The 24,105-nt window shown below is 44.5% G+C and overlaps 1 protein-coding gene across 14 annotated transcripts in view; it reads left to right on the top strand.

The window, feature by feature from the left end:
• Positions 1-24,105, top strand: part of KDM4C (lysine demethylase 4C) — a 412,741-nt gene that overhangs the window by 12,471 nt on the left and 376,165 nt on the right. The gene's annotated exons all lie outside the window — the stretch shown is intronic.

Genomic DNA, 24,105 nt, shown 5'->3' with positions numbered 1-24,105 from the left:
GCGGTATATCCATCAAAATCAGGAAATTAACACTGATACATTACTGTCATCTAATTTTTAGATTTTTCATATTTCACTATTTGTTATAGTAATTAACGTTCTTCGTAGCAGAAGTATCCAGTCCAGAATTGTGCAATATGTATTCTTGTTTTAGGTCTTTTAAGCATCCTTCAATCTCAAATATGGATTTGAGAAGGATTTTCATGATCTTGATTTTTTTTTCCTTGATCTTCATGGTCTTGATTTTCATGATCTTGGCACTTTTTGTTTTTCTTTCTTTTTTTTTTTTAAAGATGGAGTTTCACTCTGTTGCCCAGGCTGGAGTGCAGTGATGCAATCTCTGCTCACTGCAACCTCCACCTCCTGGGTTCAAGTGATTCTCCTGCCTCAGCCTCCTGAGTAGCCAGGTCTACAGGTGCCCACCACCATGCCTGGGTAATTTTTGTATTTTTAGTAGAGGCGGGGTTTCACCATGTTGGCCAGGCTGGTCTCGAACTCCTGACCTCAAATGATCCACCCACCTCGGCCTCCCAAAGTGCTGGGATTACAAGTGTGAGCCACTGCACCTGGCCTGGAGTTTGTTCATTTTAAAAAAGGAAATTTTCATCAGTACTCTTAAGTGAAGGTGGTTTGCAGTTTTCTTGGGTCGTTTTTGTTACTCATTTTAGGCTTCTTAAGAAAGGATTTCTAAGCTTGCTATTTTTTTTTTCCATGCAATCTGGAACATCTTAAATAACATGTCATACATTTCTTAAAAATTGATCAGAATTCTTTATCTAGTGGAGAGAAGATTTGTTCCTTATTTAGTGGGCTTTGGTGCGATCTTTTTTCTTTTTTTCTTCTCTTCTCTTTTCTTTTTTTGGCAGCTGGAGAGCCTAGCAAAGAGGTCAGTTATATTGGGGATCTGGGTCCGGGATACAAAACTTGCAGTCAGTTCATTGCACCTATTTGCTGTTTGACCTTAGAAAATTTGTTTCCATTTCTAAGTCTTGGTTTCATCATTTCTCAAATGGGAATAATCTCAGCCTGTTAACATGACAGAGAACTTTTAAGAATGAAAATGAAGTAACATATGTTAAAGCACAGTAAAGAACCAAGCAAATGCAAGACTTTTTTTAATAAGAAAGTTCTTTTTAATAAGATGTCAGTACTCAAAGAGTTGTCAATGAGGATAGATCTCAGTATCATGCTACTGAAGGAGTTTATGTATATGGACAATGCCTCCTCTGCTCCAAGAGCAAGCACATGGAGAAAGGGTCAATGGACACATTTGTTTTGCTATTTAACAACAAAGAAAAATTATGAATTAGACAAAATGTAGTCTAGATAGAATTTATTTTTGTGAACATTAATGAGGGTTTGGTCATGTATTTAGTAAAACCATGTGTTAACGCCGTGCCCGGTGGCTCATGCCTATAATCACAGCACTTTGGGAGGTTGAGGCGGGTGGATCACCTGAGGTCAGGAGTTTGAGACCAGCCTGGCCAACATGACGAAACCCTCTCTGCTAATAATACAAAAAGTAGCCGGGCATGGTGGTGCATGCCTGTAACCCCAGGTACTTGGGAGGCTGAGGCAGGAGAATCGCTTGATCCTGGGCAGTGGAGGTTGCAGTGAGCTGAGATCGTGCCATTGCACTCTAGCCTGGGCAACGAGAGTGAAACTGTGTCTCGAAAAGGAAAAACAAAACAAAACAAAAAAACACCAAAAAAAAAAACCCCATGTGTTGTAAATCAAGGAAAAGTGTTGGGTAACAGACTATGACTTTACTTTGTGCTTGTATCATGATTGTATTTAATTTTATTATAAGTTGGTTAAATATTTGAGACTTTGGGGAAATTAAACTTGTCAAGCTGTCAACTTATCAGTTTGGGTTTATGGTTTCCTATTTCATTTTGTAGATATTGAAAATACATGTCAATATCTGTGTATTTCACATCAAGGAAGCTGTGTATTGGTATCAGGATTGAGGGAATACATGATCAACAAATACTTCTGCAAGTTTCAGTGTCACAGATTGCATATGGCATGATAATACATCAAATTCGTTTCCCTCAAATTTGGTTTTTTTTTTGACAGGTAGTTAACAAAAAATGTGCAAATTGCCATAATTCTCTAAAATAGTATTTCTTGCATTCATTAATAATGAAAAAAGCAAGGATGGTCAGATTATTGTTTGATGTTTTTCGACCTCTTTTTTTTTTTTTTTCAATATAGCCGGTATCGTATATGGTTTTTGCGATTTTGAATCTTTTTTTTTTTTTTTCCCTTTTGAGATGGAATCTCGCTCTGTCGCCCAGGCTGGAGTGCGGTGGTGCAATCTTGGCTCACTGCAACCTCTGCCTCCCCGGTTCAAGCGATTCTTCTGCCTCAGCCTCCAAAGTAGCTGGGACTACAGGTGCATGCCACCACTCCCAGCTAATTTTTGTATTTTTAGTAGAGACGGGGTTTCACCATATTGGCCAAGCTGGTCTCAAACTCCTGACCTCGTGATCCACCCGCCCTGGCCTCCCAAAGTGCTGGGATTACAGGCGTGAGCCACTGCGCCCGACCATTAATCTTTTTTTTTTTTTTTTTTTTTTTTTAAGAGATGAGGTCTTTCCAAGTTGCCCAGGCTGGTCTCAAACTCCTGAGCTCAAATGATCCTCTTGCCTCGGCCTCCCCCACAAAGTGCTAGGATTATAGGTGTGAGCCACTGCACCTGGCCTGATTGTGAATCTTTAGGAATAATTGGAAAGTTTGCATATTAAATTGTCTTGAAATATGTTTTCTAAGTATTTCAATTTTTTAAATTTATTTATTTTTTGAGACAGAGTCTTGCTCTGTCGCCCAGGCTGGAGTGCAATGTTGCGATCTCAGCCCATTGTAACCTCCGCCTCCTGGGTTCAAGTGATTCTCCTACCTCAGCCTCCCGACTAGCTGGGATTACAGGCATGTGCCACCATGCCCGGCTAATTTTGTATTTTTAGTAGAGACGGGGATTCTCCGTGTTGGTCAGGCCGGTCTTGAACTCCCTACCTCAGGTTATCCACCCACCTTGGCCTCCCAAAGTGCTGGAATTATAGGTGTGAGCCACTGCGCCCGGCCAGTATTTCAGATTTAAGGCTTAGTTTTTATGTTTGAAACTAAGAATGAGTAGTCTACATGGCCTCCCATGAGTCCTTCTCATAGGACTAAATAGACTGGGTAATCTCATAAAAGTCACAATGTAGAATTGCTGGAAAGTGATGGTCCAGGCAACAGGTGGGTGCAGGGGCAGTACAGTCCGGTAGTTGGTGAGGGGCTTGCTGCCCAGGCTGAGTGCTGGAGGGCCTCAGTGGGTGACCTGGATGGTAGTTGCCAGGAAGCCACAGCAGGCCCAGGGGGTTGTGACCTACCTAGGAGACTCAGGTAGCTCTTGCAGGTGTTGGGAAGCCTCTCCCCATTCCAGCCCCCTGAGGGAGACAGTGCAAGCCCAGCAGGCTTGTAGTGTGAACTTACAATCCTGTGAAATGCAAATTTTGGAAACTGTTGGAATGGCCTTGTTTGGCTGCCTTCTCCCTTTATCAGTCCAGTTACATAAAAACAAGGATTTAGAAAGTGAATGAGTTAGGTTTCTAAATTAATATTCGTAGGAGAACAGTCTGTTTTTCTTTTTTTTTGAGACAGAGTCTCACTCTGTTGCCCAGGCTGGAGTGCAGTGGCGTGATCTCGGCTCACTGCAACCTCCGCCTCCTGGGTTCAAGCAATTCTCCTGCCTCAGCCTCCCTAGTAGCTGGGATTACAGGTGCCTGCCACCATGCTCGGCTAATTTTTGTATTTTATTAGAGACGGGGTTTCACCATGTTGGCCAGACTGGTCTTTTTTTTTTTTGAGACGGCGTCTTGCTCTTGTTGCCCAGGCTGGAGTGCAATGGCACAATCTTGGCTCACTGCAACCTCCGCCTCCCGGGTTCAAGCGATTCTCCTGCCTCATCCTCCCAAGTAGCTGGGATTACACGCATGCACCACCACGCCTGGTTAATTTTGTATTTTTAGTAGAGACAGGGTTTCTCCATGTTGGTCAGGCTGGTCTTGAACTCCTGACCTCAGGTGATCTGTCCAACTCGGCCTTCCAAAGTGCTGGGATTACAGGTGTGAGCCGCTGCGCCTGGCACAAATTATTTTCTTTCATTTTTTTTTCTTTTTTCTTTTTTTGAGACGGAGTTTCGTTCTTTCACCCGTGCTGGAGTGAAGTGGCGCTATCTTGGCTCACTGCAGCCTCTGCCCCCCAGATTCAAGTGGTTCTCCTGCCTCAGCCTCCTGAGTAGCTGGGATTACAGGTGCGTGCCACCCCCATGCCTGGCCAATTTTTGTATTTTTAGTAGAGATGGGGTTTCACCATGTTGGCCAGGCTGGTCCCAAACTCTTGACCGCAGGTGATCCACCCGCCTCGGCCTCCCCAAGTGCTAGGATTACAGGTGTGAGCCACAGTGCCTGGCTTTTCTTTTTCTTTTTTTTTTTTGACAAGGTCTCACTCTGTCACTCAGGCTGGAGTGGAGTGGTGAGATCATGGCTCACTGTAGCCTCGACCTCCCAGACTCAAGTGATCCTCCTGCCTCAGCCTCCTGAGTAACTGGGATTACAGGTGCACACTACTACACCTGGCTAATTTTTTAATTTTTTTTTGGAGAGACAGGGTCTCCCTATATTGCCAAGCCTTGTCTCAAACTCCTGAGCTTAAGTGATCCTCCTGCCTCAGCCTCCCATTGTGCTGGAATTACAGGCTGTGCCCAGCCACAATGTGCAAATGCTACCATAAATTACCATTTTTTAAAAAACGGAAGCAGATACTTTAGACAAATTATTTATTTAATGCCAGTGTCATTGTTGATGTTATAGTTTATGATTATTTAAAAGTTATTTTACCAAATGAGCTACACTTGATTGTCCATTTAATCTGTCAGTTTAATTTGTGTAGGTATTCATAGGCCAGGCGTGGTGGCTCATGCCTGTAATTCCAGCACTTTGGGAGGCTGAGACGGGCGGATCACGTAGGCCAGGAGTTCGAGACCAGCCTGATCAACATGGTGAAATCTTGTTTTGACTAAAAATACAAAAATTAGCTGGGTGTGTTAGCGCACGCTTATAATCCCAGCTGCTCAGGTCGCTGAGGCAGGAGAATTGCTTGAACCCGGGAGACGGAGGTTGCAGTGAGCCAATATCGCACCACGGCACTCCAGCCTGGGCAACAGAGTGAGACTCTGTCTCAAAAAAAAAAAAAAGTGTAGGTATTTGTAGATGTGTTACTGGTTGTATATTAGAGTAAGATTGGGGAAAGAGACCTAGGCAAGTTATTTCCATTTTAAGGGCTTGGATACAAATGCATAACCAAACCCTAGGCATTTATTTTATTTATTTTTATTATTTATTTGTTTATTTATTTTTGAGATGGAGTCTCACTGCAAACTCTGCCTCCCGAGTTCAAGCAATTCTCCTTTCTTAGCCTCTTGAGTAGCTGGGACTACAGGCGCATGCCACTACACCTGGTTAATTTTTGTACTTTTAGTAGAGACGGGGTTTCACCATACTGGTCAGGCTGGTTTCGAACTCCTGACCTCAAGTGATCCACCTGCCTCAGCCTCCCAAAGTGCTGGGATTACAGGTGTGAGCCACCGTGCCTGGCCACCCTAGTCATTTAAATTAATGTAACAAAATACAATGAAAAAACAGTTTACAGTCCTGTTGGGGTTCACAGTCCTTCACTAGGCATGCAGGTTTGTCTTCCTTTAGGTAATATACAAACATATGGAACTGTCAAATTTAAAAACTCAAGAGTAATTGCTTGACATACAGAGGGATTTCTTAAAGAACAGTTTTAGGCTGGGCGTGGTGGCTCATGCCTGTAATCCCAGCACTTTGGGAGGCCGAGGTGGGCGGATCACTTGAGCCCAGAAGTTTGAGATCAGGCTGGGCAACATGGCGAGACCCCGTCTCTACTAAAAATACAAAAATTAGCCAGGTGTGGTGGCACACACCTGTGATCCCAGCTACTTGGGAGGCTGAGGCAGGAGAATCACTTGAACCTGGGAGGTGGAGAGATTGCAGTAAGCTGAGACCTGTGCTACTGCACTCCAGCATGGGTGACAGAGTGTTTAAAAAAAAAGTTTTAACATAGAATTAAAACATTTTCTTGCAGATATTTATAGAAATATATTACCTATATTGATTGTTTCATCTTAAAAAAGGTTTTATATGATACTTGGGGCATGCAAAAGACATGGTATAGTTCTATGAATTCACCCAGATATCACTGTATGTTTCTCTTCTATCTCATCCATCTTCTCTCCTTGGCAACCATGTCCTGATTTTTGTGTTCCATATGCCCTTGCTTTAAAAAAAATGGATTTGTCTTTTATGCATTTATCCTTAAAGAGTAGATTAAATTTAATTTTTAGATTTGTGAAAATGGACTTACGCTTTGGTTAGTTCAAGACTTTCTGAGATTCATCTATATTTATTTTCTTTTTTTGAGATGGAGTCTCGCTCTGTTGCCCAGGTCAGAGTGCAAGTGCAGTGGCACAATCTTGTCTCACTGCAACCTCCGCCTCCTGGACTCCAGCAATTCTTCTGTCTCAGCCTCCCGAGTAGCTGGGATTACAGGCATGTGCCACTATACCCAGCTAATTTTTGTATTTTTAGTAGAGATGGAGTTTCACCATGTTGGCCAGGCTGGTCTCGAACTGCTCACCTCAAGTGATCAGCCTGCCTCGGCCTCCCAAAGTGCTGGGATTACAGGCATGAGCCATCCTGCTTGGTGATTCATCCATATTTCTGGGAGTAGCTATGATTTGTTAATTTTCACTGCTGTGTAGTTCCATCGGGTGAATATATTGTGATTCATTTATTTTCTTGTAGATTGACTTTTGAGTTTTCAGTTTTTAGTTCTTACGAAAATGCTGTAATGAACATCATTGTACATGTCTATTGTTGAACTTATGCTAGAATTTCTTGAGGCCCTAGCAAATGGTTTTTTTTTTTTTTTTTTTTTTTTTTTGAGATGGAGTTTCGTTCTTATTGCCCAGGCTGGAGTGCAATGGCACAATCTTGGCTCACTGCAACCTCCACCACCCAGGTTCAAGCAATTCTTCTGCCTCAGCCTCTGGAGTAGCTGGGATTACAGACATGGGCCATCATGCCCGGCTAATTTTGCATTTTTAGTAGAGACGGGGTTTCTGCATGTTGGTCAGGCTGGTCTTGAACTCCTGACCTCAGGTGATCCGCCTGCCTCGGCCTCCCAAAGTGTTGGGATTACAGCGTGAGCCACTGCACCCAGCCGCAAATGGTTTTTAAACAGTTGCACTGCTGATGTTTTGGTGCTTGGTAATTCCTTGTTGTGGGGACTTTTTTATGTTTAACACCATCTACCCATTAGAAGCAATTTGACCTCTTCCTCTTGTGACAGAAATGTCTCCAGGCATTGCCAGTGTCTCCAAGGATACAAAATCATCCCTGGTTGAGAGCCATTGTTAATTTTGATACATGAACAGTTAAAAATTATTTTTGTGTGTTCCGTATATCCCATAGAAGGATAACACACCTTTCTCTTTTCTTTTTAGAGATGGAGGCCTCACTCTGTCTCCTGGGCTAGAATGTAGTGGTGCGATCATAGCTCACTGAAGCCTTGAACTCCTGGGCTCTGGGTATTCTCCTGCCTCAGCCTTTTGGGTAGTTGGAACTACAGGCTTTACAGGTGTATGCCACCATGCCCAGCTCAGCACATCTTTCTTTACTTTTTTGAGATGGAGTCTCGCGCTGTTGCCAGGCTGGAGTGCAGTGGCACGATCTCGGCTTACTGCAACCTCTGCCTCCCGGGTTCAAGTGATTCCTGCCTCAGCCTCCGGAGAAGCTGGGACTACGGGCAAATGCCACCACGCCTAGCTAATTTTTTGTATTTTTAGTAGAGACAGGGTTTTCACCATGTTGGCCAGGATAGTCTTGATCTCTTGACCTCCCAAAGTGCTGGGATTACAGGCGTGAGCCACTGTGCCCAGCCTCAACACATCTTTCTTTGGCTCAAGTCCCATTTATCTTCAAGGCCTGTCTCAAACCCACTTTTTTTTTTTTTTTTAAGATGGAGTTTGGCTCTTATTGACCAGGCTGGAGTGCAGTGGCGCTATCTCAGCTCACTGCAACCTCCGCCTCCTGGGTTCAAGCGCTTCTCGTCTCAGCCTCCTGAGTGGCTGGGATTACAGGCGCATGCCACCATGCCCGGGTAATTTTTGTGTTGTTTTTAGTAGAGACAGGGTTTCACCATCTTGGCCAGTGGGTCTCCAACTCCTGACCTCATGATCCACCCGCCTCGGCCTCCCAAAGTGCTGGGATTACAGGCGTGAGCCCGCTTGCCCAGCCTCAAACCCACTTTTTAAAGGCTTCTCCTACTGTGCCCATTTGTAGTCTTATCTTTTCCCCAGGAATTCCTATAGCACTTAGGTTTGTATATTGAGTTTGACCCTGAAGTTTTTATTGTCTTGTATTGTCAACTTTTCCAGGATTCCTCACCCTTCTGTATTTTCACCTCCTACCCCCAAGTAAGGAAACAATGGATTTTCACTTAATCTGTAGTCAGTTGTCTAATCCGTATTGCTGTTGTTGATTTCCTTTGGATTTTGGTCAATTTAGGCAGCTATCTGGGAAGAATTCTTTTTATTAATATTATACTTTTGGTGTTTTCATCTACAGCAGGGTGGAAGCAGACCTTAAGCACCCAAAGCTCTCTACACCTTTCTGCCACTTACGTTCTCAGCAAAACCTCAGTAACTGCTAGGTTTTATCTTTTCAAAGCTGCTTTTGAGTGAGTTTGTTAACCTCTTGATGTTCATGTTAAGTACTTAAATGTTAGCTGCCCCAGCTGTTAAGTCATGCAAAGATTCTTCCTTTAGCTTCAGCTGGGCACATCTCCGGGGCTGATGGGAGGACTTTTAGAATGACAATGTGGTCTGCCTCATTTTATCTTTTCTGTAGTGAGTGTAGCTCTCTCAGTAGTGAATGCCTGTGTTTTAGATTTTTGAGATTGTTCCCTTTACCTGTCTAAGACAAGAAAGTTGTTATATCTGTTCTCCTTATTGCCCCCAGGTCCTTGAAGTTAAAATTTTTTTTTTTTGAGACTTAGTCTTGCTCTGTCGCCCAGGCTGGAGTGCAGTGGCGCAATCTTGGTTCACCGCAACCTCCACCTGCCTCCACCATGTTTGGCTAATCAAATGTAACGTTCTTAACAAGCCGTCCTCTAGATTTAAAATGGTTTGTAATTGCAAACTAAAATGGTTTCCAATTGCAAGCCATAAAAACTTGAAGTTCTTCAATTTGACAGTCAAGATAACTAGTCCCATCATTCCATCATTTTTCTTTAAAACATACAGGTTTTCAGGCCTTTTTTTTTTTTTTTCTCCCCATAAAGACAGGATCTCACTCTTTCCCAGACTGGAGTGCAGTGGCAAAATCATAGCTCACTGCAGCCTTGAACTCTTGGACTCAGGTAATCGTCCTGCCTCAGCCTTCTGAGTGGCTGGGACTACAGGCATGCCACCATGCTTGCCTAATTTTTTCTTTCTTTTTTTTTTTTTGAGACAGAGTCTTGCTCTGTCGCCAAGGCTGGAGTGCAGTGGCATGATCTCGTCTTACTGCAACCTCTGCCTCCTGGGTTCAAGCAATTCTCCTGCCTCAACCTTCTGAGTAGCTAGGATTACAGGCACCTGCCACCACCCCTGGCTAATTTTTGTATTTTTAGTAGAGACAGGGTTTCACCATGTTGGCCAGGCTGGTCTCGAACTCCTGACCTTAGGTGATCCTCCCACTTGGGCCTCCCAAAGTCCTGGGATTATGGGCATGAGCCACCCCACCATTCCTGGGTTTCAGGCCTTTGTAGCTAAATAACTTATTCACTCAAGTGACAGCTCTTTGCTTCCACAGCTAAATACAAAGGTTTATCAGATTTTTCCAAGGCCCGGTGTGGTGGCTTACGCCTGTAATCCTAGCACTTTGGGAGGCTGAGCTGGGAGGATCACCTAAGGTCAGGAGTTAAAGACCAGCCTGGCCAACATGGTGAAACCCCGCCTCTACTACAAATACAAAAATAGCTGGGCGTGGTGGCACATGCCTGTAATCCCAGCTACTTGGGAGGCTGAGGCAGGAGAATCTCTTGAACCCAGGAAGCGGAGGTTGCAGTGAGCCGGGATCATGCCACTACACTCCAGCCTGGGTAACAGAGTAAGACTCTGTGTCACAGTGTTACATTTGTGAGATTCATCTATCTAGGTGGAGATTTGGTGCCTTTTTTTTTTTTTTTTTTTTTTCTTTAAATTATGAGAAGGAGTCTCATGTTCGCCCAGACTGGAGTGCAGTGGCCTGGCTAATTTTTTGTATTTTTAGTAGAGACAGGGTTTCACCATGTTGGCCAAGCTGGTCTTTAACTCCTGACCTCAGGTGATCCACCCGCCTTGGCCTCCCAAAGTGCTGGGATTACAGGCCTGAGCTACCTCACCAGGCCTGATTAAAGTCTTTTTTTTTTTTTTTTTTGAGATGGAGTCTTGCTCTGTCGCCCGGGCTGGAGTGCAGTGGCGTGATCTTGGCTCACTGGAAGCTCCGCCTTCTGGGTTCAAGCCATTCTCCTGCCTCAGTCTCCCGAGTAGCTGAGACTACAGGCGCCCGCCACCATGCCCGTCAAGTTCTTTGTATTTTTAGTAGAGATGGGGTTTCACCGTGGTCTCGATCTCCTGACCTCGTGATCTGCCCGCCTCGGCCTCCCAAAGTGCTGGGATTACAGGCGTGAGCCACCGCGCCTGGCTGATTAAAGTCTTTTAATATGAGAAGACTTAGATTCAGAACTGAGCAGGGTAAGGAGAGAGTGGAAACCTGTAAGGCATTTTTGCTGGAGTAGATCTAGCAGAAGTAGCTTGGGTCTGAAGAAATAGTTCTGGCACGATTCCTGACCCGCAGATCATAACTCATTTGGTGTGTTTGTGAAACAAACAGATGCCACAGCAACTTCCTCCTCCCCAGATCTCAGTCAAGGTGCTATGAACTTGGACCCTGATCTTCTGTTTGTAGTAGCAGTAGCAGTTCCCTTGACAGCTCCTGCTGCAGCAGTGTTCTGGGAGACATCCCTGGGGATTGAGCTGAGAGCCTGCTCTTGGAACCTTCAACAGTGCTCTAACACCAGTCATTATCAAATCCCTTTCTGCTTAAGTTAACCAGAGCACTGTCTATGGGTAATTGAATCATGACTGATGCTATTATCAAATATAAACCGATGACAATGGCAAGTGGGAAACCTGCTGTTTTACAAATACCAGATGTGTGTCACATGGAGGTTTATTCACTCCTATTTGCGTTTTGATAATAATCCTTTCTAATAATTGGTTCATTGGTGTAATCTTTATGAAATTAACCTGAATGGCTCAAAATTCATTTTGTAGCACTGAATGCAATTACTAATTGAGCTATTTAAGCAAACTAGCCAGCCATCTACAGCTACTTAATCTTACTGGCCTACTGTAGTAGCTCTGACTCACCCTTATCTTAACCAGATAAGGGATACCATACATTCTCTCTAAAGAACACCACTGACCTCACACACAGGGCTAAGTAGGCTATGCCTGTTGTTAATATATCCAAGTACCAGTTGAATACTCAGCAAGTCAACAATATTTCCAATCCAGTTTATGCCAGCTGTGTAAGTATGAGATATAATTAAAAATTATGTAAATAGATTAGCTGCGAATACAACAGTGTTATTGTTTCTACCAAATTTAAGTTGAATCCTTTGGAAAGCACCATTAAAGATGAGGTAATTTATTTTTAATCTCGAACGAGGTGTGGGAATTATAACAGTAAAAAGTTAAGAGATCGGGAATTTGTAAACATCTGCAAGGATTCTGGCTCATATTGCTTCTCAAGTATCCTAATTCTCATACTATTATTAAAAACAAACCCACAAAAAAACGAAAGAGAAACTGGCCAGGTGCTGTGGCTCACACTTGTAATCCCAGCACTTTGGGAAGCCAAGGCAGGCAGATCTCTTTGAGCTCAAGAGTCCAGGACCAGCCTGGAAACATGGCAAAACCTTGTCTCTACAAAAAATACGAAAATTGGCCAGGCGTGGTGGCTCACGCCTGTAATCCCAGCACTTTGGGAGGCCGAGGTGGGCGGATCGCGAGGTCAGGAGATCGAGACCATCCTGGCTGACATGGTGGAACCCCGTCTCTACTAAAAATACAAAAAAATTAGCCGGGCGAGGTGGCGGACGCCTGTAGTCCCAGCTACTCAGGAGGCTGAGGCAAGAGAATGGCGTGAACCCCAGGGGATGGAGCCTGCAGTGAGCCGAGATCGTGCCACTGCACTCCAGCCTGGGCAACAGCGAGACTCTGTCTCAAAAAAAAAAAAAAAACAACAAAAAAACGAAAATTAGCTGGGTGTGGTACTGTCCACCTGTAATCCCAGCTACTTGGGAAGGCCGAGGCAGGAGAATTGCTTGAACCTGGGAGGTAGAGGTTGCAGTGAGCCGAGATTCCGCTTTGCACTCCAGCCTAGGCAACAAGAGTGAAACTCCATCTCAAAAAAAAAAAAAAAAAAGCAACTTTAATCCTATTTGGAATGTCTCATATAATGTAGATTTCAGCTCTCCAGAATGCAGTCTCTTGAAGGTGCGGGTTCTTCAGGCATTGAGCTCATGATTTCATTATGCCTATGATGATTCAGTCTTGGCTTTTTGGTCCCTTCATCTTTCTTGGGGCCTTGCATTCTCTTGATTCTACTTTTCTCTGCTGATCTCTTTCCTTCTCTCATTTTCTGTTTATGCATATAGCAGACAGTGGCTGCTGTAGCCCCTCATGACGTTGTCTCTGCTCTCTAGTTCTGAGTCCCGGGGAAGTGATTGCACCAGGTTAGTCAATTGTAGTCTGTAGGAGTGGCTGCCTGAATTTACCACTGTAGGCTGGGAAGCTTCTTTGGGGCGGGGACTTTTTCTGAATGGTCTTATTACAAGGGCCAAGGTATAGTTGATTCTCATTATTTGCAGTAGTTATGTTCTATAAAGTCATCATGAACAATGAACTAGTAAATACTGAAATGTTGCTCCTAGTGGAAGTACAAGTTTAGGTTCCTGTCAGCCTCTGGTCAGAACATTTTCATCAACAGATCAATACATAATCTTGTTTTTGTGTGTTTCTTTTTAAAGACACTGTATTCAAAATATAATTGTTGATTTATTAACATTAAACTTGTGGCCAAGAGCATTGTAACTCATGACTGAACCAACCTCATGTAACATGAATTTTTATCATAAGCCATATAGCTATAGCCATAAACCATAGTATTCTTGTACTTAGAAACACAAGACAGCACTTCAGCATTATGCTTGGGGGCCATTTTAAGCAGCTAAATCACCAACAGACAGTGCAAAAGTGCAAAAATCATGGCACTAAATAGACCATAGAATGGACACTTGTTTGCATTATGAGAGCTGAAACAAGAAAGCCTTTGTTTGGCCTCAGCTGGGAATGTGTGCATTGGGCAATTCAAATTTTTCGTTGCTCTGTGCGTGTCTGTGAATGACCATACAAATGGTGATACAAGTACTGATTTTGGGGTTATAAATAATTTTTTTTTTTTTTTGAAACAGAACCTCACTCTTGTGCCCAGGCTGGCTGGAGTGCAGTGGCGTTATCTCGGCTCACCTGCAATCTCAGCCTCCTGGGTTCAGGCTATTCTCCTGCCTCAGCCTCCTCAGTAGCTGGGATTACGGGCGCCTGCCACCATGCCCGGCTAATTTTTGTGCTTTTAGTAGAGACAGGGTTTTACCATGTTGGCCAGGCTGGTCTCGAACTCCTGACCTCAGGTGATCTGTCCACCTCGGCCTCCCAAGTGCTGGGATTACAGGTGTGAGCCACCATGCCCGGCCTGGTTATAAATTTTAGTGAGTAGGTAAATTTGTAGATACGGAATCTGTGAATAATGAAGGTTGATGACGTGTATGGAGTGCCGAGAGCAATTAAAAAGGACATTGTCAGCTGGTGGCGAGTGTTGCCCGAAAAGCTTCGTAAGGGAGTCAATGTGTAAGATAAAGTTGAAAGATGAGTTTTTCCAGGTAGGCACCACTGAGGATAGGACAAGCAAATATCAAAGCAGTTATGAGTAGAATCTCAGATTAGGCTAATTTCCCATCTTCTGCTCCTACTAACTTGGGACCTTGAGCAAGCATTTTATTCTCCGTCATTAGTGAAATAGGGATATTCATGGTCACTCTTTCAATGGAGTTCTTATGAGATTTAATTAAGAGAATGAACATTAATGCACTTAACAGATGTCTTGCTCACAGAAGGTATTCGTAATGGCGTACACGTAACACATATGTCTACATACAGCACAGCAAAGGAGGGAAATGGCTTCACTCCCTTGAGAACATCGAGTGGTTTAAAGTGAAGCAAAGGTTTCAAGTGGGCAAAAGGGGTCTTTGAGGAGGGAGGGGAAAGGCAGGAACTAGATTCATGGCTCCATACTGGAACGATATTGAGCTATTGAAGGGTTTAAAAGAGGGATAGCATCATCAGTTTTGTGTCTAGAAAGTTTGCTTTGTGTTTATATAGATGTATAGAAGAGAATTGAGGGTGGTGAACTAAAGGTGGGAAAATCAGCCAAGACTCTTGGGGTGGTTGAAGAAAAGAACGACAAAAGTCACTCAGGATAGTAATAGTTGGTATGGAGACTAGAGAATGGATATGAAAGATGCTCAGGTTGTTGAATTGACTACAAAGGTCACCACTTAGGAGTGGAGAGTAAGAGAAGGTAGGCTTGGGAAGGCTTTTGGGATTCTGATGTTGGCCTTGCCGTAGAGGACGGGCTTGGTGTGTAGGAGATGCTTTCACTTTTCACTTCTTTCTCCACCTTTACCCTGGTAAAAGGTAGCTCCCACAGTTCTTGTTCTAAAGACTTTTGTGGTCCTCTGTGCTTCCCTTTATTGCAGCACCTGACCTGTGATATAATAACTGCCTGTGTACTTGTTCTTTCCTGCACTTGTAAGCTCTTTGAGGATTAGCTGTGGTCAGTGCTAGCCACAAAGAGGCAAGCTAAACTGTGGATGGATTGAATGAATAAGGACCAAGACTGGGATAGAGAAGCAGATTTTGAAGGACAGATTTGTTTTTATCCTTGTTAAGTTTCAGATTCATAATTGTCTCTATACAGCTTTATATTCATCTTCAAATGACTGTGCCTAGCAGACTGGACTGAGATTCATGGGAGAGAGGCCCATGTAGCATTTTTCCGAGGTGCATTGGGAAGGACAGTTGAGGCCAGCATGGATGAAATCTCCCGTAGTGTCTGTGTTTGGTGGAAAGGGAAGATAACTGCAGAAAGAGCCTTGCAGCATACCAATAGTGGAGGGGTTGGCTGAGGAGTAGGGGCATGGAAAGGAGTTCCAGAGAGTGCAGTGACCATCAGAGAGTGAGGAGGAGCTAGTTGCCCACCACCCACAAAAGCTGTGCCTGGAGAGGCTTTTCCGGTTTCAGAGGCTGCAGAAGGGTTGGTAAGAGGACTAAAAACAACATATTGATTGTAGCAATTAAAAAGTTACTGGCAACTTTTTCTGGAGTGATTTCAATCCACTAGTGGAGGCAGACATCAGATTGCAGTGTGGATGAAGATTTGAGTTAGGAGGTGAACTGGACAAAGAAACCCCATTCTCTGTTGGGGTTTGTCTGTGAGAGGTTGGGGAGAGAAGGCTGTAGCTTGGGTGAGTCTAGGAGGGGACGTGACATACAGGAAGCCTTTGAAATTTATATGGGAGAAATTTGATCATCTGTAGGCAGTGAGGAAGAAGCTCATGGAAGATACTTAATTTGAATGTTTTTTTTTTCTTTCTTTCAAAGCCAGCATGCAGATGTTACTATAGCCTGGCAATATGCTAAATTCTTACATTTAGTGGCTTATTGGATCCCCATCACAATGCAGTTGGTTAGGTAATGTTACCCCATTTTACTGATGGGGAAGCAGAGGCCTCGTTTAAGTAACTTTCCTGAGGTCACACAGCTACTAAGTGGAGGAGGCATGTGGGAGGGATTAAAATCCAGTTACTTGTTTCTGGTCCTGAGGAGAAAATAAAAATCCGGTTAGGTCTGTTATGTCCTGCCTCAGCCTCCCAAGTAGCTGGGACTATGGGTACATGCCACCGTGCCTGGCTAATTTTTTTTGTATTATTAGTAGAGACAGGGTTTCACCATGTTGGCCAGGCTCGTTGTGAACTCCTGACCTCCAGTGGTCCACCCGCCTTGGCCTCCCCAAGTGGTGAGATTACAGGTGTGAGCCACCACACTCGGCCCACTGTATTCTTTATAGCAAAAGAAAAGAGGAAAAAAAAATTCCTTTCGGTCTAGGATCCAAGGAGCTCTGTCCCAGAACTATCTCCTTGAGTCTGCTCTTCCATTCCTATCCCTGGCCTCAGCAGAATCCATCCCTCAGAATGGGATGAAAGGGATGAAATAAAAGCTGCTTGGACTTCTGAGAGAGAAATGAGTCCTGGCTCAGGCAAAAATGGTCAGGAGGCTCAGGGAGTTTCTTTGCTGTGTTGCTTTCTAACTTGGGGCCCAGGCCTGGGGGGCCCTTTCAAGCCCTCTTGTGGTTCAATAACTGGGTAGATGTGCTAATGATTAATGGAGAGTTGTGGAGGTGGCCTGCGACTTCCCTTTTCCTCCCCAGTTTAGAACCATTTGAGAAGGATGAAGTTAGATGAAAAGTCAGAGTTTTAGGAGCTTTGCTGTTTATAAAGCTAAGATTGGAGAATGTGGTCCACTTCTCCTTTCCCTCCAGTCTGGCCTTTCATGCCTGTATTAGTTACCTAGGGCTAATGTAACTAATTATCACAAACTGGGATGGCTTAAAACAAGAGAAGTCTATCCTCTCACAGTTCTGGAGGCTAAAGGCCAAAATCAAGGTGTTGGCAGGACCATGTTTTCTCTGAAGGATTTAGGCAGGAATCTGCTTAGAGCCTTTCTTGTAGTTTCTTGTGTTTGCTGGGAGTCCTTGGCATTCCTTGGCTTGCAGCTGCATGACTCTAGTCCCTGCCTCCATCTTCACATGGCACTCTTTCCTGTGTCTGTCTCTTCTCCTCTTCCTCTTTTTTTTGAGATGGAGTCTCACTCTGTCACATAGGCTGGAGTGCAGTGGCGCGATCTTGGCTCACTGCAAACTCTGCCTCCTGGGTTCAAGCGATTCTCCTGCCTCAGCCTCCCCAGTAGCTGGGATTACAGGCACCCGCCACCATGCCTGGCTAATTTTTTTCTATTTTTAGTAGAGACAGGGTTTTGCCATATTGGCCAGGCTGGTCTTGAACTCCTGACTTGGTGATCCGCCCACCTTGGCCTCCCAAAGTGCTGGGATTACAGGCATGAGCCACTGCGCCTGGCCTCTTCTCTTCCTAAAAGGACACCAGTCATAGTGGATCAGGGCCGACCCTAATCAAATATGACCTCATGTTAACTTGATTACATTTGCAAAGACTTTATTTCCAAATAAGGCCACATTCACAGGTGTTGGGGGTTAGGTTTCAGCGTGTCTTTTGCGGGGGACACAAGTCAATCCCTAACAATGCCCAACCAAAGCAGTGTGCAGAGCAGAAGCTTGCTTGGCTCCTGTGAGGCCACACCCAGTGTGCTGAGTGTTGGGATTGAAAGGCCAGACTCCATCACCTCAGGTAGGGCCCAGAATCCTTCTTTTTCTAGCCAGAGACATGGTCTGCTAACTGTGAGTGCTTAGGTTCCTAGAGGGCTGTGTTTTAAAGTAGATACTGAACTGTTCTCTTCAGAGGCAGTTAGCAGTGCACATCAGTTCTTTGGCAGGCTTTGTTGAAGAAACTAATACACAATGAGAGCTGTCAGTTTTTACTCCTCCCGCAGAAGTTGTTTAAGAGAATACAAGTCAGAAACACAGGTGTAGACAGGGAAGGAAGGCAATGTTGGGTAGAGTATTACATTTGGCCGGAAAGCATCAGACTCGGTTTCTTTTTTATTACCAAATAAAGACACGTTCTCATTAGAACAAGGAGAGTAGATGTTTGTCCTTTATCATAATGTAAAAATTTTCAGAAACAAACATGGGTTGTTATATGAGTTAGTGCTGGACTTTATTGAATGGAAAGGTCTTTAGCTTATTAAAAAAATTCTTAGGGTACTTGCTATAAATATCGTTTTTGCTGTAGGTGGTCTCAGAAACATTGAAGACTAGGTCTGTGGAAGCAAGATAACAGTTGCCTTCAGAGAGAGTATTGTCACTCACTTTGGGGACTCAGTCAAAAGAAGGGTAGCATTTAAAAAAATGATTATCACCTTCAGCTAAAAATCATAGTGGTGCTTGTTTTAAGATACACTTATCTTCCTATGACTTGGAAACATTACTGGAAGAACATTTTAAACTTCTGTTTCTTCTTGGTTCAGAAAAATAAAGGTAAAAGAGAAACAAGAGGGACTGGGGATTTAATTGTAGCATGATTAAGTTTAGTAATGATAAATATGGATTAGGAAGAACTCAAGGAATGCAACATTTATTAATATAAATACCTTTTAAATGTAATGAATGTAAGTAGGCACCTCCCAAAAAAAGAAATGAAAATGGCTATGTGTGTTCAAAAATGATCACTGTCACTAAGAATCAAATAAATGAAACTTAACCATACTTTTTTGCCTATCATATTGGCAAAGATCTGGGTGGTGTAGTGAAAGTTAACTTTTTAGATCATTTAACATATTTAAAATTTTATGATTATCCTATATTAACTTCAAAGATTGAAAAAGGTCTAAAACCTAAGCTACCCAGGTCTTTAATCCATATATCTGATTTGTAGGTAGAAATAGTTTTGTGTAATCAAGGGAGTAGTGATGCTAGAAACTGGCAGAGTATATTTCCTAGACCAGTTAGCAAACTAGGTCAAGGGCTAGGTTTAATTCTAGTAGCCACTAATTTGCTGCATGTCTTAACAATCTCTGTGCCTCAATTTCTTGTCAGAGCCATTTTTCATTTGTTTGTTTTTTGAGACGGGGTCTTTATCTGTTGCCCAGGCTAGAGTGCAGTGGCACCGTCTTGGCTCACTGCAACCTCCGCCATCGGGGTTCAAGTGAGTCTTGTGCCTCAGCTTCCCTAGTAGCTCGGATCACAGGCACGCACCACCACACCCGGCTAATTTTTGTATTTTTAGTAGAGACAGGGTTTCGCCATGTTGGCCAGGCTGGTCGCAAATTCCTGACCTCAGGTCATCTGCCTGGCCTAGGCCTCCCAAGGTGCTAGGATTACAGGTGTGAGCCACCATGCCCAGGCCCAGAGCCATTTTTCTGTTGCTTAGACCAGAAATCTTGATTCCTATTTCTCTTACTTCTGTCAAGAAATTTTGTTCAGAATGTATTTGCAATCTACAATCTGACCATTTCCCTCTGCCCATCATGGTCCAAGCTACCATCTTAACTTGCCTGGGTTAGTGTAAATTGCCTCCTTGTTGACCTCCCTGCTTCCAACCTTGTCCTTTTTGACACATAGAGCCAGAATGTGATTTACAATATGTGAGCCAGCTCATTTCTCTGCTTCAGATGGTCCAGAAGAGTTTCCTTAGAGACAGCCATTATCTCCTTAAAGGGAAATGGATGTTTGAGTACCAAGAACTGGATAACTAAGAAGGGGAGGAACCCCAGGATCAGTTCCCATCTCATGCAGAGTAAATGCCAAACTCCTTTTCTCCCCAGTTTCATTTCTCACCATTCTCCTCCTTCCTTCTGAGTTCCAGCCACACGCATCTCTTTGCTGTTCCTTGAAGAGTCCGGTAGTCTCTTTCCTTGTTACCTCAGCCTAAAATGCTCTTCTTCCAGGTATCTGTATGATCAATTGCCTCCTTCAGCCCTTTGTTCCTCGGAAGTACCTTCCCTTGCCTACCCTGTATAAAATAGCCACCCTTCCCCTTTGCAGTCTATCCCCTTACCCTTGGTTCTTCTTCATAGCATGTACTTTTTATTGTCTGTTTCATTCCATTAGTGTCAGGACTTTGTTCCCTGGTGAATGACTGCCCAGCAGTTAGGCATTCAATAACTATTTGTTGAATGACTCAATGATTTCCATTTTCCTAGTGGCTTCTTCTCTGCCTAGAGAAATGCTCAGGCCACCCTTGTTCTTTAGCCTGTCGAAGATGAACACTGCCTTCTGTGTACCAAATGTTCCTACAAAGGTGATCTGTGGGCTTCTACCCTGTTCTCGCTGCCCAGATTTTTCTGTTGCATTATTCTTTACCAGTGATGCAAGTGAATCTGTTTTCTAAGTAACTTTTCTGTGTTTGGGACTAATGCTTTCCTTTTCCTGAATTTGGTATCATTATGTAAATACGTTAACAATTTGGCACTTACACCTTCATTCAGCTGGCAAATAATTATTGCAGCAGATACTGTGAGCCAGGCTGGGGTGCCAGACTGTATGCTAGGGCTTAAAGAGGTGGCGAGCCGGCATTTCCCTGGAGGAGCTGATGGCTCAGTGGGTGGTTGGAAGTGCCAGCAGTTGGGACAGGCAACTGCTATAATGAACGCAGAGAGGGAGTTGGGAACACAGTGATGGGTCAGGCAGGCCTGTTCCAGAGGATTAGGAATCTCAGGGATGTGCAGGAGTTTGTCAGGTGAGGAAGCAGGCAGAGGCTGCTGTGAGGGGAAGGAATAACGTGCAGAAACACAGAAAGCTTTGCTTGTTTACAGAAGCACAAGTCAGTGAGTATTGTTGGAGCATAAAGTACAGTGCAGACAGTGGTGATGGACGAGGCCATAGTAGTTAGGTGAGGGCCAGATCCAGATTTTTTTTTTTTTTTTTTGAAACAGGGTCCCATTCTTTCACCCAGGCTAGAGTGGGAGTGCAGTGGCACAGTCTTGGCTCACTGCACCCTCTGCCCCCCGGAGTGGTAAAGCAGTCCTCTCGTCTCAGCCTCCGAGTAGCTGGGACTAGAGGTGCCCACCACCACGCCTGGGTAATTTTTTTTTTTTTTTTGAGATGGCGTTTTGCTCTTGTTGCCCAGGCTGGAGTGAAATGGCGTGATCTCAGCTCACTGCAACCTCTGCCTCCTGGGTTCGAGCGATTCTCCCGCCTCAGCCTCCTGAATAGCTCGGATTATAGGCATTATAGGCATGTGCCACCACGCCTGGCTAATTTTTGTATTTTTAGTAGAGACGGGGTTTCTCCATGTTGGTCAGGCTGTCTCGAACTCCCGACCGCAGGTCGTCCACCCTCCTCAGCCTCCCAAAGTGTTGGGATTACAGGCGTGAGCCACTGCGCCTGGCCACGCCCAGCAAATTTTTGTATTTTTTGTAGAGACAGAGTTTCGCCATGTTGCCCAGGCTGGTCTCCAACTCCTGGACTCGAGTGATCTGCCTGCCTCGACCTCTCAAAGTGCTGGGATTACAGGTGTGAGCCACTGTGCCTGGACCAGATCCAGATGCTTCTAAAGGACTGTGTGTTTACTATATAGAGTGAGGCTGCTATCCTGAAGCCCATGAATTTGGGAGTGTGTACCTGTCTACACGTGAACAGAGGCATGTAGAAATGTAGCCTGGAAGGTTTTTCCCTGTTGCAAGCCCCCTGCCTGAGGCAGGGAGAATTCAGAATATTTTCTACCATGTGTTAATATATTTTTGTGCAGATTATTTTCTCCTTTGGATTGTAAGTTCCTAAAGGGTAGTGAGGTTTAAATTTTATGTATCTCCTACCTCCTTATGTGTACATTGTGAGATAGATGCTCATTTAAACTTTCTAGGCTGGGTGTGGTGGCTCACAACTGTTTGGGTACGGTGGCTCACGCCTGTAATCCCAGCACTTTGGGAGGCCGAGGCAGGTGGGATTGCCTGAGGTTAGGAGTTTGAGATCAGCCTGGCCAACATGGCGAAACCCATCCCTAAAAATACAAAAATTGGCTGGGTGTGGTGGCGTGATCCGCCCGCCTTGGCCTCCTGAAGTGCTGGGATTACAGGTGTGAGCCACCGCGCCCGGCCAAACTTTCTTTAAACAAATAATGACTACATCACTATCTGTAGCCCTGCTCTGTTTTTTTTGTTTTTTTGTTTTTGTTTTTGAGATGGAGTCTTGCTTTGTCGCCCAGGCTGGAGTGCAGTGGCGTGATCTAGGCGCACTCACTGCAAGCTCTGCCTCTTGGATTCATGCCATTCTCCTGCCTCAGCCTCCTGAGTAGCTTGGACTACAGGTGCCTGCCACCACACCTGGCTAATTGTTTTTTTTTGTATTTTTTAGTAGAGATGGGGTTTCACCATGTTAGCCAGGATGGTCTCCATCTCCTGACCTCAACTGATCCGCCTGCCTCGGCCTCCCAGAGTGCGGGGATTACAGGCATGAGCCCCAGCCGTGGCCAGCCCTGCTCTGTTTTAACCTGTTACTATCTCATAACGTTTCACCCTTTTATCTGCGCCATCCCTCACTTCCAATTTTTCTGTCAGGCAGATTAAATTCAGCAAAAAAAAAAAAAAAAAAAGATGAAAACTTTGTTCCAGGAGGATTTGTTGTTTGTGCTGTCAGATGCCCGGTCCTAATGGATTTAGAAGAAGGTAGGGGTGGGACTTCTTCCTGAGGTAGCCACTTTAGTGCTTCTTACTTACCTTTGCATTCTGTGTGCCTGTCTCATGATAGGTGCTCAATAAATGTTTGCTGAAGGAATCATCCTGTTTATTGACAGCAAGATTAAGCCTGTGTTTTCATAGTAAAACCTGCCTACTTTCCTACTTTGATCTCCTATAGTCTTTCCTTTCTGTGCTCCAGACACATTATTAAACTCCTCTCCGTTCCAGCAGTACTTCCAGATATTTCTGCTGCCTAGAGTGCCCTTTCTCTTGTCTGGCCAACTCCCATACCTTCTTATAAGACTTAACTCTCCCCCTTTCTGGGAAACTGATTGCTCATTAACCCAGGTGGAGTTAGTTACTTCTTCCTGTGTCACTCCATCACCCAGGCTGGAGTGCAGTGGCATGATCTCGGCTTACTGCAACTTCCGCCTCCCAGGTTCAAGTGATTTTCCTGCCTCAGTCTCCCTAGTAGCTGGGACTACAGGCGTGTGCCACCACGCCTGGCTAATTTTTTGTATTTTTAGTAGAGATGGGGTTTTACCATGTTGCCCGGGGTGGTCTTGAACTCCTGGCCTCAAGTGATATGCCCGCCTCCAAAGTGCTGGGATTACAGGTGTGAACTTTCACTCCCAGCCCTTGTGTACATTTTTATATTGAAGTTTGTTCAGCCTCTAGACAGCTCGGAAGGTGAAGACAGACCTCATCCCTTTCTGTCTCCATCCTCATTCTTTTCTGTGTTTTGCCTGGTGCCTGGCGATTTTGCTGAATGGATGGCTTGTTAATTACTATAGGAAGGCATGATATGACAATCTATAAGCACACCTGAGTAAACTCTAATGATTTTTAACATTCTCTACTCAGCCTAGACTAGGGCTTTGTACAGGTGCGTATGTGAGTGAGAGTCTGTTTCAGAACTGGTAGATAGAAGCAATATCTTTTGTAAACTTGCAAGGTTAGAAAATTCATTTTTACGGCCGGACACGGTGGCTCATGCCTGTAATCCCAGCACTTTGGGAGGCCAAGGCGGGTGGATCACCTGAGGTCGGGAGTTCGAGACCAGCCTGACCAACATGGAGAAACCCCATTTCTACTAAAAATAAGAAATTACCTGGGTGTGGTGGCCCATGCCTGTAATCCGAGCTACTAGGGAGGCTGAGGCAGGAGAATCAGTGGAACCCGGGAGGTCGAGGCTGTGGTGTGCCAAGATTGCGCCATTTCACTCCAGCCTGGGCAACAGGAGTGAAACTCCGTCTCAAAAAAAAAAAAAAGAAAAAGAGAAAAAGAAAATTTATTTTTACGTCTGGGCTAGGTGGCTCACATCTGTAAATCCCAGCACTTTGGGAGGCAGAGGCTGGCAGGTTGGCTGAGGTCAGGAGTTCGGGATCAGCCTGGCTAACATGGTGAAACTCCATCTCTACTAAAAATACAAAAAAATTAGCCAGGCATGGTGGCGGGTGCCTGTAATCCCAGCTACTGGGGAGGCTGAGGCAGGAAAATCGCTTGAACCTGGGAGG

This window comes from Pongo abelii, chromosome 13 (assembly GCF_028885655.2).
Source record: "Pongo abelii isolate AG06213 chromosome 13, NHGRI_mPonAbe1-v2.0_pri, whole genome shotgun sequence".
NCBI classification, from domain to species: domain Eukaryota; kingdom Metazoa; phylum Chordata; class Mammalia; order Primates; family Hominidae; genus Pongo; species Pongo abelii.
This window is presented reverse-complemented; position numbering and strand designations above follow the sequence as displayed.